At 38.9% G+C, this 15,261-nt stretch overlaps 1 pseudogene; it reads left to right on the forward strand.

Annotated features, from left to right (window-relative positions):
- Positions 1 to 10,934: 10,934 nt before the first annotated feature.
- On the forward strand, positions 10,935 to 12,411 carry LOC114539216 (annotated as a pseudogene).
- The last annotated feature ends 2,850 nt before the right edge of the window (positions 12,412 to 15,261 follow it).

The raw sequence follows: 15,261 nt of genomic DNA on the forward strand, positions 1-15,261 counted from the left end.
GAAAGGTGATAATTTATGCGTCAAGCATGCAACGTACCTATATAATAATAATCGCATGCTCTAATATTATTTTGACGCATGATTTCATGTAAACAATATATTATATGGATTCCAGTTCAACTGCTGATGCCGGTCTCAACAACAGAGACGTGCGAAGAGTTTATCTGCTAACATATAGTCAGGCTAACAAAAAGAAGTTTCCCACCAGAGCGTCTTTTGCAGAAGCGGTTATTGCAGCCTTTTCCAATGTTAATAACACGATTTTGCAATGGTGCTGTTCACTAGAATATCACCGCATCACCGGCGGAATTCACTATCACATGTGTGTTAAACTAAAGAATTGCCAACGCTGGCTACCAGCAAAGAAATTTCTTGCAGATTCGTATGGCATATCGGTTCATTTCTCAGATCTTCATACCAATTATTATACCGCTTGGCAGTACGTGACAAAAGAAGACCAAAGTGCAGAGCAAAGTGAGGGCCATCCCGACTTGAATTACAGCAACGGGCCGAAAACTATGAATGCTCATCTCGCTACAAGAGCATTGCGTAGTAAACGTAACACACAAGAGATGGGAGATTTCGACAGGCATGATGATGAAGGTTGTATTTCCGAACACGACATGCCCACGACGACTGATTCGCGCTGCGAAGGCAAACCTGCAAAGGCTAAGAGGCGCAAACGCTTGAGTGCATTCGAGTTCTCGCAAATTATTGTGGAGAAAGGACTTAAAAACCGAACAGATGTTTTGGCCTTTGCTCATATGCAAAAGAACGAAGGAAAGACCGACATTGCGGAGTTTGTCGTGAACCGTGGAGCAAAGGTCGTCAACGACGCTATACAAACAGCATGGGAAATGGAAGGTGCTAAGGCTTCACAGGAACGCATGACTAGGTCACGCATGGAAATTCTGCACGAAGCACGGCAGGAGACATGCAAATGTGTACCAACCTCTCAGTGGCACAACTTTGCTTTAGAATTGCTTCAAAACAATGGTATCCCGCACGAGTCGTTTGGAAATGCAGTGGGAGAGCTTTTGCGTAAAGGGCGAGGCAAATATAGGAATGTAATGCTCACAGGACCTGCAAATTGTGGTAAAACTTTCCTATTGAATCCCCTTAACAACATTTACAAAACTTTTACAAATCCTGCTTCTACAAGTTTTGCTTGGGTTGGGGCTGAGCAAGCTGAAGTGCTATTTTTAAACGACTTCAATGGTCGGCCCAAATTATTGCATGGCATGATTTTCTTTTGCTGCTCGAGGGACAATTAGTACACCTACCAGCGCCAAAGAGTCATTTTGCAAGGGATATTACTTTTGACCGGGACACACCTATCTTTGCCACAAGCAAACATCAACTGGTTTACGTGAAGAATGGAGCAATTGATGAGCGGGAAACAGAGATGATGTCGGTGAGGTGGAAAGTTTTCAACTTTAATCGACAAGTGCCAGAATCAAAACAAAAGGACATTGCACCCTGTCCCGCGTGTTTTGCCCGATTGGTTTGTGCATGTTTCGATTAAACACTAGAAGCGAACAGATAAATGGCGTATTTTGTGCAAATTATCAATTGATGTGATATTAACAGTTTTATTAGAAAAAATGTTATAGATTTATTCAGATTTGTACATGCTGCCACATGCTCCACACGCTACCAGTAGCAGTAAGTAAAGTAAATATATATGCATATATCTTTATGTATTCTTTGTGTGGTAGCATGTGGTGGCATGTGGTAGCGTGTTGTAATTGCGCTGCATATTAAATAGGTTTACGTGTTTCGTTTTTTGGAAGCTAAAATACTATTTAATTGTGCATAATTATTATCCAAAGAGAAGAGAAACGTGCACGCACGAAGTTGTAGTTAATAAGTATTTTCATAGAGCGACTGTATTAATATAATCAATCTTTTCGTTATAAAGTCAATAAATTACCAACTGTTTATTTTAATATTTTGTACGATGACCTTTGCCACTCAGAACTAATTTAATCCTTCTTGGCATACTCGCTATGGTTTTGTCAATGTAATCTATTGGCAACGACCAAATATTTCGCTTTACCCTCGCAACAAATTCGTCCCATGTTTCGCGTGTTATGTTCTTCTCTTTCACTTCTCTCTCCAGACGTTTCCGTAAGACGTTGAATACATTTTCTATCGGATTCAGATCAGGTGATCTTGCGGGAATTACTTGCATTTTTGCTTTTATAGACCGCAAAGCTTTTTTTGCTTTCACAGACGTCTGACATGGACAATTGTCCATTAAAAATATTTTTTTACCATTCCCTTCAAAAAAATTACGAAAGTATCTACGTATAAAGGAAGCAAAATAGTCTCCTGTCATCTTTTTGTACTCCTCAGCGCAAATAACTCCTTTCCCGTATGCTATTGCTACTATTAAATGTAATCTTTTTCCCCCGGCCAAATCCTTGCTTCCTTTCGTGGTAAATATCAATCCCTCGTTTCTCTTTCTCCAAACACGGTTTTTGGCTTTTAAAGCATCACTCATCGGATTTCTTTTATATATAAACGATACACCATCCAAGTAAAAAGCAACATCCTTCGTCCAGTATTCACAACTTTTCGCTTTCACTTCTCTACCGAATTTTCTTCGTTGCTTGAAATCTTTTGTCGTCATAACACCTTTTTTTCGACTTGGGTAGAACCCATAACCAAGTTTCTTAATACATCTTACAAACGTTCTATAGCTTGCAGATTTTAATGCAACACCACTGTTTTGTACGACTTCTTTTATCGTAAAATTTGGATCTACGGCCCTCAATTTCTTTAATGAAAGCACGAGATTCCGTTTATCACGTGCATTGAGCAGTTCAGGCCGTCCACCTTTTGATTTCTTTTCTTGCTTTTTATAAATTCGATTGTTGCTTAGTTCCTCGTTTTTAACAATATCAAATACAGTTGACTTTGAAAGTTTTGTTTTTAAAGCAATCTTACGGTATGAGAAATGCATTTCGCGTCTCATCAATAAAGCTAAAGCTCGTTCATGTGGCTTCACTTTCCTCTGCGATGGCATTTTCATTAAGTTAATGCAATTAATAATACATCTTTATGACGTCATTTAATTAGCATTGCTCTGGTAATATAGAATAAATGATTTCATTATACCTGCAAAAAAGTTTTGATGATTATTATTGTTGTTTAATCGAGCGCAACTGGAACTTAGGTTGCACAGACAATCAGTGACAAAACTCTCCGGACATTTCACTGAAATTTTCAATATGAACCCCCCTTGTACCCCCCCGCCCCCTTTCAATGTTGAATATAAAAAATATGGCTTAATATATTACTTACTGTCGCTCCAAAGGCTTTCTACAGAAAAAAATTTGCCTTTAGCCAACATTGAAGAGGGGGACGGGGGAGAAGCCACTGTTTTTAATGAGCTGTCCAAAAAATGAACGAAAATATGTAAGTGTCCGGAAAGGTTTTGTCAGTGATTGTCTGGGTATTATTCGTCGCAATTGCCGTGGTTGAATTATTAATAATGTTAACGATTTTTTATGAAAATGCATTTCTATGTATTACATTACTTTTTCTTTCCTCTGCTGTTGTTAAATCATTCTTAATGAGATTGAATAATGCATTACGTCATAATAGGAAAGGTGATAATTTATGCGTCAAGCATGCAACGTACCTATATAATAATAATCGCATGCTCTAATATTATTTTGACGCATGATTTCATGTAAACAATATATTATATGGATTCCAGTTCAACTGATGATGCCGGTTTCAACAACAGAGACGTGCGAAGAGTTTATCTGCTAACATATAGTCAGGCTAACAAAAAGAAGTTTCCCACCAGAGCGTCTTTTGCAGAAGCGGTTATTGCAGCCTTTTCCAATGTTAATAACACGATTTTGCAATGGTGCTGTTCACTAGAATATCACCGCATCACCGGCGGAATTCACTATCACATGTGTGTTAAACTAAAGAATTGCCAACGCTGGCTACCAGCAAAGAAATTTCTTGCAGATTCGTATGGCATATCGGTTCATTTCTCAGATCTTCATACCAATTATTATACCGCTTGGCAGTACGTGACAAAAGAAGACCAAAGTGCAGAGCAAAGTGAGGGCCATCCCGACTTGAATAACAGCAACGGGCCGAAAACTATGAATGCTCATCTCGCTACAAGAGCATTGCGTAGTAAACGTAACACACAAGAAATGGGAGATTTCGACAGGCATGATGATGAAGGTTGTATTTCCGAACACGACATGCCCACGACGACTGATTCGCGCTGCGAAGGCAAACCTGCAAAGGCTAAGAGGCGCAAACGCTTGAGTGCATTCGAGTTCTCGCAAATTATTGTGGAGAAAGGACTTAAAAACCGAACAGATGTTTTGGCCTTTGCTCATATGCAAAAGAACGAAGGAAAGACCGACATTGCGGAGTTTGTCGTGAACCGTGGAGCAAAGGTCGTCAACGACGCTATACAAACAGCATGGGAAATGGAAGGTGCTAAGGCTTCACAGGAACGCATGACTAGGTCACGCATGGAAATTCTGCACGAAGCACGGCAGGAGACATGCAAATGTGTACCAACCTCTCAGTGGCACAACTTTGCTTTAGAATTGCTTCAAAACAATGGTATCCCGCACGAGTCGTTTGGAAATGCAGTGGGAGAGCTTTTGCGTAAAGGGCGAGGCAAATATAGGAATGTAATGCTCACAGGACCTGCAAATTGTGGTAAAACTTTCCTATTGAATCCCCTTAACAACATTTACAAAACTTTTACAAATCCTGCTTCTACAAGTTTTGCGTGGGTTGGGGCTGAGCAAGCTGAAGTGCTATTTTTAAACGACTTCAGATGGTCGGCCCAAATTATTGCATGGCATGATTTTCTTTTGCTGCTCGAGGGACAATTAGTACACCTACCAGCGCCAAAGAGTCATTTTGCAAGGGATATTACTTTTGACCGGGACACACCTATCTTTGCCACAAGCAAACATCAACTGGTTTACGTGAAGAATGGAGCAATTGATGAGCGGGAAACAGAGATGATGTCGGTGAGGTGGAAAGTTTTCAACTTTAATCGACAAGTGCCAGAATCAAAACAAAAGGACATTGCACCCTGTCCCGCGTGTTTTGCCCGATTGGTTTGTGCATGTTTCGATTAAACACTAGAAGCGAACAGATAAATGGCGTATTTTGTGCAAATTATCAATTGATGTGATATTAACAGTTTTATTAGAAAAAATGTTATAGATTTATTCAGATTTGTACATGCTGCCACATGCTCCACACGCTACCAGTAGCAGTAAGTAAAGTAAATATATATGCATATATCTTTATGTATTCTTTGTGTGGTAGCATGTGGTGGCATGTGGTAGCGTGTTGTAATTGCGCTGCATATTAAATAGGTTTACGTGTTTCGTTTTTTGGAAGCTAAAATACTATTTAATTGTGCATAATTATTATCCAAAGAGAAGAGAAACGTGCACGCACGAAGTTGTAGTTAATAAGTATTTTCATAGAGCGACTGTATTAATATAATCAATCTTTTCGTTATAAAGTCAATAAATTACCAACTGTTTATTTTAATATTTTGTACGATGACCTTTGCCACTCAGAACTAATTTAATCCTTCTTGGCATACTCGCTATGGTTTTGTCAATGTAATCTATTGGCAACGACCAAATATTTCGCTTTACCCTCGCAACAAATTCGTCCCATGTTTCGCGTGTTATGTTCTTCTCTTTCACTTCTCTCTCCAGACGTTTCCGTAAGACGTTGAATACATTTTCTATCGGATTCAGATCAGGTGATCTTGCGGGAATTACTTGCATTTTTGCTTTTATAGACCGCAAAGCTTTTTTTGCTTTCACAGACGTCTGACATGGACAATTGTCCATTAAAATATTTTTTTACCATTCCCTTCAAAAAAATTACGAAAGTATCTACGTATAAAGGAAGCAAAATAGTCTCCTGTCATCTTTTTGTACTCCTCAGCGCAAATAACTCCTTTCCCGTATGCTATTGCTACTATTAAATGTAATCTTTTTCCCCCGGCCAAATCCTTGCTTCCTTTCGTGGTAAATATCAATCCCTCGTTTCTCTTTCTCCAAACACGGTTTTTGGCTTTTAAAGCATCACTCATCGGATTTCTTTTATATATAAACGATACACCATCCAAGTAAAAAGCAACATCCTTCGTCCAGTATTCACAACTTTTCGCTTTCACTTCTCTACCGAATTTTCTTCGTTGCTTGAAATCTTTTGTCGTCATAACACCTTTTTTTCGACTTGGGTAGAACCCATAACCAAGTTTCTTAATACATCTTACAAACGTTCTATAGCTTGCAGATTTTAATGCAACACCACTGTTTTGTACGACTTCTTTTATCGTAAAATTTGGATCTACGGCCCTCAATTTCTTTAATGAAAGCACGAGATTCCGTTTATCACGTGCATTGAGCAGTTCAGGCCGTCCACCTTTTGATTTCTTTTCTTGCTTTTTATAAATTCGATTGTTGCTTAGTTCCTCGTTTTTAACAATATCAAATACAGTTGACTTTGAAAGTTTTGTTTTTAAAGCAATCTTACGGTATGAGAAATGCATTTCGCGTCTCATTAATAAAGCTAAAGCTCGTTCATGTGGCTTCACTTTCCTCTGCGATGGCATTTTCATTAAGTTAATGCAATTAATAATACATCTTTATGACGTCATTTAATTAGCATTGCTCTGGTAATATAGAATAAATGATTTCATTATACCTGCAAAAAAGTTTTGATTGATTATTATTGTTGTTTAATCGAGCGCAACTGGAACTTAGGTTGCCAGACAATCAGCAAAACCTTTCCGGACACTTACATATTTTCGTTCATTTTTTGGACAGCTCATTAAAAACAGTGGCTTCTCCCCCGTCCCCCTCTTCAATGTTGGCTAAAGGCAAATTTGTTTCTGTAGAAAGCCTTTGGAGCGACAGTAAGTAATATATTAAGCCATATTTTTTATATTCAACATTGAAAGGGGGCGGGGGGGTACAAGGGGGGTTCATATTGAAAATTTCAGTGAAATGTCCGGAGAGTTTTGTCACTGATTGTCTGTGCAACCTAAGTTCCAGTTGCGCTCGATTAAACAACAATAATAATCATCAAAACTTTTTTGCAGGTATAATGAAATCATTTATTCTATATTACCAGAGCAATGCTAATTAAATGACGTCATAAAGATGTATTATTAATTGCATTAACTTAATGAAAATGCCATCGCAGAGGAAAGTGAAGCCACATGAACGAGCTTTAGCTTTATTAATGAGACGCGAAATGCATTTCTCATACCGTAAGATTGCTTTAAAAACAAAACTTTCAAAGTCAACTGTATTTGATATTGTTAAAAACGAGGAACTAAGCAACAATCGAATTTTAAAAAGCAAGAAAAGAAATCAAAAGGTGGACGGCCTGAACTGCTCAATGCACGTGATAAACGGAATCTCGTGCTTTCATTAAAGAAATTGAGGGCCGTAGATCCAAATTTTACGATAAAAGAAGTCGTACAAAACAGTGGTGTTGCATTAAAATCTGCAAGCTATAGAACGTTTGTAAGATGTATTAAGAAACTTGGTTATGGGTTCTACCCAAGTCGAAAAAAAGGTGTTATGACGACAAAAGATTTCAAGCAACGAAGAAAATTCGGTAGAGAAGTGAAAGCGAAAAGTTGTGAATACTGGACGAAGGATGTTGCTTTTTACTTGGATGGTGTATCGTTTATATATAAAAGAAATCCGATGAGTGATGCTTTAAAAGCCAAAAACCGTGTTTGGAGAAAGAGAAACGAGGGATTGATATTTACCACGAAAGGAAGCAAGGATTTGGCCGGGGGAAAAAGATTACATTTAATAGTAGCAATAGCATACGGGAAAGGAGTTATTTGCGCTGAGGAGTACAAAAAGATGACAGGAGACTATTTTGCTTCCTTTATACGTAGATACTTTCGTAATTTTTTTGAAGGGAATGGTAAAAAAATATTTTTAATGGACAATTGTCCATGTCAGACGTCTGTGAAAGCAAAAAAAGCTTTGCGGTCTATAAAAGCAAAAATGCAAGTAATTCCCGCAAGATCACCTGATCTGAATCCGATAGAAAATGTATTCAACGTCTTACGGAAACGTCTGGAGAGAGAAGTGAAAGAGAAGAACATAACACGCGAAACATGGGACGAATTTGTTGCGAGGGTAAAGCGAAATATTTGGTCGTTGCCAATAGATTACATTGACAAAACCATAGCGAGTATGCCAAGAAGGATTAAATTAGTTCTGAGTGGCAAAGGTCATCGTAACAAAATATTAAAATAAACATTGGTAATTTATTGACTTTATAACGAAAAGATTGATTATATTAATACAGTCGCTCTATGAAAATACTTATTAACTACAACTTCGTGCGTGCACGTTTCTCTTCTCTTTGGATAATAATTATGCACAATAAATAGTATTTTAGCTTCCAAAAAACGAAACACGTAAACCTATTTAATATGCAGCGCAATTACAACACGCTACCACATGCCACCACATGCTACCACACAAAGAATACATAAAGATATATGCATATATATTTACTTTACTTACTGCTACTGGTAGCGTGTGGAGCATGTGGCAGCATGTACAAATCTGAATAAATCTATAACATTTTTTTCTAATAAAACTGTTAATATCACATCAATTGATAATTTGCACAAAATACGCCATTTATCTGTTCGCTTCTAGTGTTTAATCGAAACATGCACAAACCAATCGGGCAAAACACGCGGGACAGGGTGCAATGTCCTTTTGTTTTGATTCTGGCACTTGTCGATTAAAGTTGAAAACTTTCCACCTCACCGACATCATCTCTGTTTCCCGCTCATCAATTGCTCCATTCTTCACGTAAACCAGTTGATGTTTGCTTGTGGCAAAGATAGGTGTGTCCCGGTCAAAAGTAATATCCCTTGCAAAATGACTCTTTGGCGCTGGTAGGTGTACTAATTGTCCCTCGAGCAGCAAAAGAAAATCATGCCATGCGATAATTTGGGCCGACCATCTGAAGTCGTTTAAAAATAGCACTTCAGCTTGCTCAGCCCCAACCCACGCAAAACTTGTAGAAGCAGGATTTGTAAAAGTTTTGTAAATGTTGTTAAGGGGATTCAAAGGAAAGTTTTACCACAATTTGCAGGTCCTGTGAGCATTACATTCCTATATTTGCCTCGCCCTTTACGCAAAAGCTCTCCCACTGCATTTCCAAACGACTCGTGCGGGATACCATTGTTTTGAAGCAATTCTAAAGCAAAGTTGTGCCACTGAGAGGTTGGTACACATTTGCATGTCTCCTGCCGTGCTTCGTGCAGAATTTCCATGCGTGACCTAGTCATGCGTTCCTGTGAAGCCTTAGCACCTTCCATTTCCCATGCTGTTTGTATAGCGTCGTTGACGACCTTTGCTCCACGGTTCACGACAAACTCCGCAATGTCGGTCTTTCCTTCGTTCTTTTGCATATGAGCAAAGGCCAAAACATCTGTTCGGTTTTTAAGTCCTTTCTCCACAATAATTTGCGAGAACTCGAATGCACTCAAGCGTTTGCGCCTCTTAGCCTTTGCAGGTTTGCCTTCGCAGCGCGAATCAGTCGTCGTGGGCATGTCGTGTTCGGAAATACAACCTTCATCATCATGCCTGTCGAAATCTCCCATCTCTTGTGTGTTACGTTTACTACGCAATGCTCTTGTAGCGAGATGAGCATTCATAGTTTTCGGCCCGTTGCTGTAATTCAAGTCGGGATGGCCCTCACTTTGCTCTGCACTTTGGTCTTCTTTTGTCACGTACTGCCAAGCGGTATAATAATTGGTATGAAGATCTGAGAAATGAACCGATATGCCATACGAATCTGCAAGAAATTTCTTTGCTGGTAGCCAGCGTTGGCAATTCTTTAGTTTAACACACATGTGATAGTGAATTCCGCCGGTGATGCGGTGATATTCTAGTGAACAGCACCATTGCAAAATCGTGTTATTAACATTGGAAAAGGCTGCAATAACCGCTTCTGCAAAAAGACGCTCTGGTGGGAAACTTCTTTTTGTTAGCCTGACTATATGTTAGCAGATAAACTCTTCGCACGTCTCTGTTGTTGAGACCGGCATCAGCAGTTGAACTGGAATCCATATAATATATTGTTTACATGAAATCATGCGTCAAAATAATATTAGAGCATGCGATTATTATTATATAGGTACGTTGCATGCTTGACGCATAAATTATCACCTTTCCTATTATGACGTAATGCATTATTCAATCTCATTAAGAATGATTTAACAACAGCAGAGGAAAGAAAAAGTAATGTAATACATAGAAATGCATTTTCATAAAAAATCGTTAACATTATTAATAATTCAACCACGGCAATTGCGACGAATAATACCCAGACAATCACTGACAAAACCTTTCCGGACACTTACATATTTTCGTTCATTTTTGGACAGCTCATTAAAAACAGTGGCTTCTCCCCCGTCCCCCTCTTCAATGTTGGCTAAAGGCAAATTTGTTTCTGTAGAAAGCCTTTGGAGCGACAGTAAGTAATATATTAAGCCATATTTTTATATTCAACATTGAAAGGGGGCGGGGGGGTACAAGGGGGGTTCATATTGAAAATTTCAGTGAAATGTCCGGAGAGTTTTGTCACTGATTGTCTGGGTATTATTCGTCGCAATTGCCGTGGTTGAATTATTAATAATGTTAACGATTTTTATGAAAATGCATTTCTATGTATTACATTACTTTTTCTTTCCTCTGCTGTTGTTAAATCATTCTTAATGAGATTGAATAATGCATTACGTCATAATAGGAAAGGTGATAATTTATGCGTCAAGCATGCAACGTACCTATATAATAATAATCGCATGCTCTAATATTATTTTGACGCATGATTTCATGTAAACAATATATTATATGGATTCCAGTTCAACTGCTGATGCCGGTCTCAACAACAGAGACGTGCGAAGAGTTTATCTGCTAACATATAGTCAAGGCTAACAAAAAGAAGTTTCCCACCAGAGCGTCTTTTGCAGAAGCGGTTATTGCAGCCTTTTCCAATGTTAATAACACGATTTTGCAATGGTGCTGTTCACTAGAATATCACCGCATCACCGGCGGAATTCACTATCACATGTGTGTTAAACTAAAGAATTGCCAACGCTGGCTACCAGCAAAGAAATTTCTTGCAGATTCGTATGGCATATCGGTTCATTTCTCAGATCTTCATACCAATTATTATACCGCTTGGCAGTACGTGACAAAAGAAGACCAAAGTGCAGAGCAAAGTGAGGGCCATCCCGACTTGAATTACAGCAACGGGCCGAAAACTATGAATGCTCATCTCGCTACAAGAGCATTGCGTAGTAAACGTAACACACAAGAGATGGGAGATTTCGACAGGCATGATGATGAAGGTTGTATTTCCGAACACGACATGCCCACGACGACTGATTCGCGCTGCGAAGGCAAACCTGCAAAGGCTAAGAGGCGCAAACGCTTGAGTGCATTCGAGTTCTCGCAAATTATTGTGGAGAAAGGACTTAAAAACCGAACAGATGTTTTGGCCTTTGCTCATATGCAAAAGAACGAAGGAAAGACCGACATTGCGGAGTTTGTCGTGAACCGTGGAGCAAAGGTCGTCAACGACGCTATACAAACAGCATGGGAAATGGAAGGTGCTAAGGCTTCACAGGAACGCATGACTAGGTCACGCATGGAAATTCTGCACGAAGCACGGCAGAGAGACATGCAAATGTGTACCAACCTCTCAGTGGCACAACTTTGCTTTAGAATTGCTTCAAAACAATGGTATCCCGCACGAGTCGTTTGGAAATGCAGTGGGAGAGCTTTTGCGTAAAGGGCGGAGGCAAATATAGGAATGTATGCTCACAGGACCTGCAAATTGTGGTAAAACTTTCCTATTGAATCCCCTTAACAACATTTACAAACTTTTACAAATCCCTTCTACAAGTTTTGCTTGGGTTGGGGCTGAGCAAGCTGAAGTGCTATTTTTAAACGACTTCAGATGGTCGGCCCAAATTATTGCATGGCATGATTTTCTTTTGCTGCTCGAGGGACAATTAGTACACCTACCAGCGCCAAAGAGTCATTTTGCAAGGGATATTACTTTTGACCGGACACACCTATCTTTGCCACAAGCAAACATCAACTGGTTTACGTGAAGAATGGAGCAATTGATGAGCGGGAAACAGAGATGATGTCGGTGAGGTGGAAAGTTTTCAACTTTAATCGACAAGTGCCAGAATCAAAACAAAAGGACATTGCACCCTGTCCCGCGTGTTTTGCCCGATTGGTTTGCGGCATGTTTCGATTAAACACTAGAAGCGAACAGATAAATGGCGTATTTTGTGCAAATTATCAATTGATGTGATATTAACAGTTTTATTAGAAAAAATGTTATAGATTTATTCAGATTTGTACATGCTGCCACATGCTCCACACGCTACCAGTAGCAGTAAGAAGTAAAGATATATGCATATATCTTATGTATTCTTTGTGTGGTAGCATGTGGTGGCATGTGGTAGCGTGTTGTAATTGCGCTGCATTTAAATAGGTTTACGTGTTTCGTTTTTTGGAAGCTAAATACTATTTAATTGTGCATAATTATTATCCAAAGAGAAGAGAAACGTGCACGCACGAAGTTGTAGTTAATAAGTATTTTCATAGAGCGACTGTATTAATATAATCAATCTTTCGTTATAAAGTCAATAAATTACCAACTGTTTATTTTAATATTTTGTACGATGACCTTTGCCACTCAAACTAATTTAATCCTTCTTGGCATACTCGCTATGGTTTTGCAATGTAATCTATTGGCAACGACCAAATATTTCGCTTTACCCTCGCAACAAATTCGTCCCATGTTTCGCGTGTTATGTTCTTCTCTTTCACTTCTCTCTCCAGACGTTTCCGTAAGACGTTGAATACATTTTCTATCGGATTCAGATCAGGTGATCTTGCGGAATTACTTGCATTTTTGCTTTTATAGACCGCAAAGCTTTTTTTGCTTTCACAGACGTCTGACATGGACAATTGTCCATTAAAAATATTTTTTTACCATTCCCTTCAAAAAAATTACGAAAGTATCTACGTATAAAGGAAGCAAAATAGTCTCCTGTCATCTTTTTGTACTCCTCAGCGCAAATAACTCCTTTCCCGTATGCTATTGCTACTATTAAATGTAATCTTTTTCCCCCGGCCAAATCCTTGCTTCCTTTCGTGGTAAATATCAATCCCTCGTTTCTCTTTCTCCAAACACGGTTTTTGGCTTTTAAAGCATCACTCATCGGATTTCTTTATATATAAACGATACACCATCCAAGTAAAAAGCAACATCCTTCGTCCAGTATTCACAACTTTTCGCTTTCACTTCTCTACCGAATTTTCTTCGTTGCTTGAAATCTTTTGTCGTCATAACACCTTTTTTCGACTTGGGTAGAACCCATAACCAAGTTTCTTAATACATCTTACAAACGTTCTATAGCTGCAGATTTTAATGCAACACCACTGTTTTTGTACGACTTCTTTTATCGTAAAATTTGGATCTACGGCCCTCAATTTCTTTAATGAAAGCACGAGATCCGTTTATCACGTGCATTGAGCAGTTCAGGCCGTCCACCTTTTGATTTCTTTCTTGCTTTTATAAATTCGATTGTTGCTTAGTTCCTCGTTTTAACAATATCAAATACAGTTGACTTTGAAAGTTTGTTTTAAAGCAATCTTACGGTATGAGAAATGCATTTCGCGTCTCATTAATAAAGCTAAAGCTCGTTCATGTGGCTTCACTTTCCTCTGCGATGGCATTTCATTAAGTTAATGCAATAATAATACATCTTTATGACGTCATTTAATTAGCATGCTCTGGTAATATAGAATAAATTTCATTATACCTGCAAAAAAGTTTTGATGATTATTATTGTTGTTTAATCGAGCGCAACTGGAACTTAGGTTGCACAGACAATCAGTGACAAAACTCTCCGGACATTTCACTGAAATTTTCAATATGAACCCCCCTTGTACCCCCCGCCCCCTTCAATGTTGAATATAAAAAATATGGCTTAATATATTACTTACTGTCGCTCCAAAGGCTTTCTACAGAAACAAATTTGCCTTTAGCCAACATTGAAAGGGGGACGGGGAGAAGCCACTGTTTTTAATGAGCTGTCCAAAAATGAACGAAAATAGTAAGTGTCCGGAAAGGTTTGTCAGTGATTGTCTGGGTATATTCGTCGCAATTGCCGTGTTGAATTATAATAATGTTAACGATTTTTTATGAAAAGCATTTCTATGTATTACATACTTTTTCTTTCCTCTGCTGTTGTTAAATCATTCTTAATGAGATTGAATAATGCATTACGTCATAATAGGAAAGGTGATAATTTATGCGTCAAGCATGCAACGTACCTATATAAAATAATCGCATGCTCTAATAATTTTGACGCATGATTTCATGTAACAATATATTATATGGATTCCAGTTCAACTGCTGATGCCGGTCTCAACAACAGAGACGTGCGAAGAGTTTACTGCTAACATATAGTCAGGCTAACAAAAAGAAGTTTCCCACCAGAGCGTCTTTTGCAGAAGCGGTTATTGCAGCCTTTTCCAATGTTAATAACACGATTTTGCAATGGTGCTGTTCACTAGAATATCACCGCATCACCGGCGGAATTCACTATCACATGTGTGTAAACTAAAGAATTGCCAACGCTGGCTACCAGCAAAGAAATTTCTTGCAGATTCGTATGGCATATCGGTTCATTTCTCAGATCTTCATACCAATTATTATACCGCTTGGCAGTACGTGACAAAAGAAGACCAAAGTGCAGAGCAAAGTGAGGGCCATCCCGACTTGAATTACAGCAACGGGCCGAAAACTATGAATGCTCATCTCGCTACAAGAGCATTGCGTAGTAAACGTAACACACAAGAGATGGAGATTTCGACAGGCATGAATGAAGGTGTGTATTTCCGAACACGACATGCCCACGACGACTGATTCGCGCTGCGAAGGCAAACCTGCAAAGGCTAAGAGGCGCAAACGCTTGAGTGCATTCGAGTTCTCGCAATTATGTGGAGAAAGGACTTAAAAACCGAACAGATGTTTTGGCCTTTGCTCATATGCAAAAGAACGAAGGAAAGACCGACATTGCGGAGTTTGTCGTGAACCGTGGAGCAAAGGTCGTCAACGACGCTATACAAACAGCAGGGAAATGGAAGG

The sequence above is a fragment of the Dendronephthya gigantea genome, unplaced genomic scaffold, assembly GCF_004324835.1.
Source record: "Dendronephthya gigantea isolate DGI-Jeju-01 unplaced genomic scaffold, DenGig_1.0 000196F, whole genome shotgun sequence".
NCBI classification, from domain to species: Eukaryota; Metazoa; Cnidaria; class Anthozoa; order Malacalcyonacea; family Nephtheidae; genus Dendronephthya; species Dendronephthya gigantea.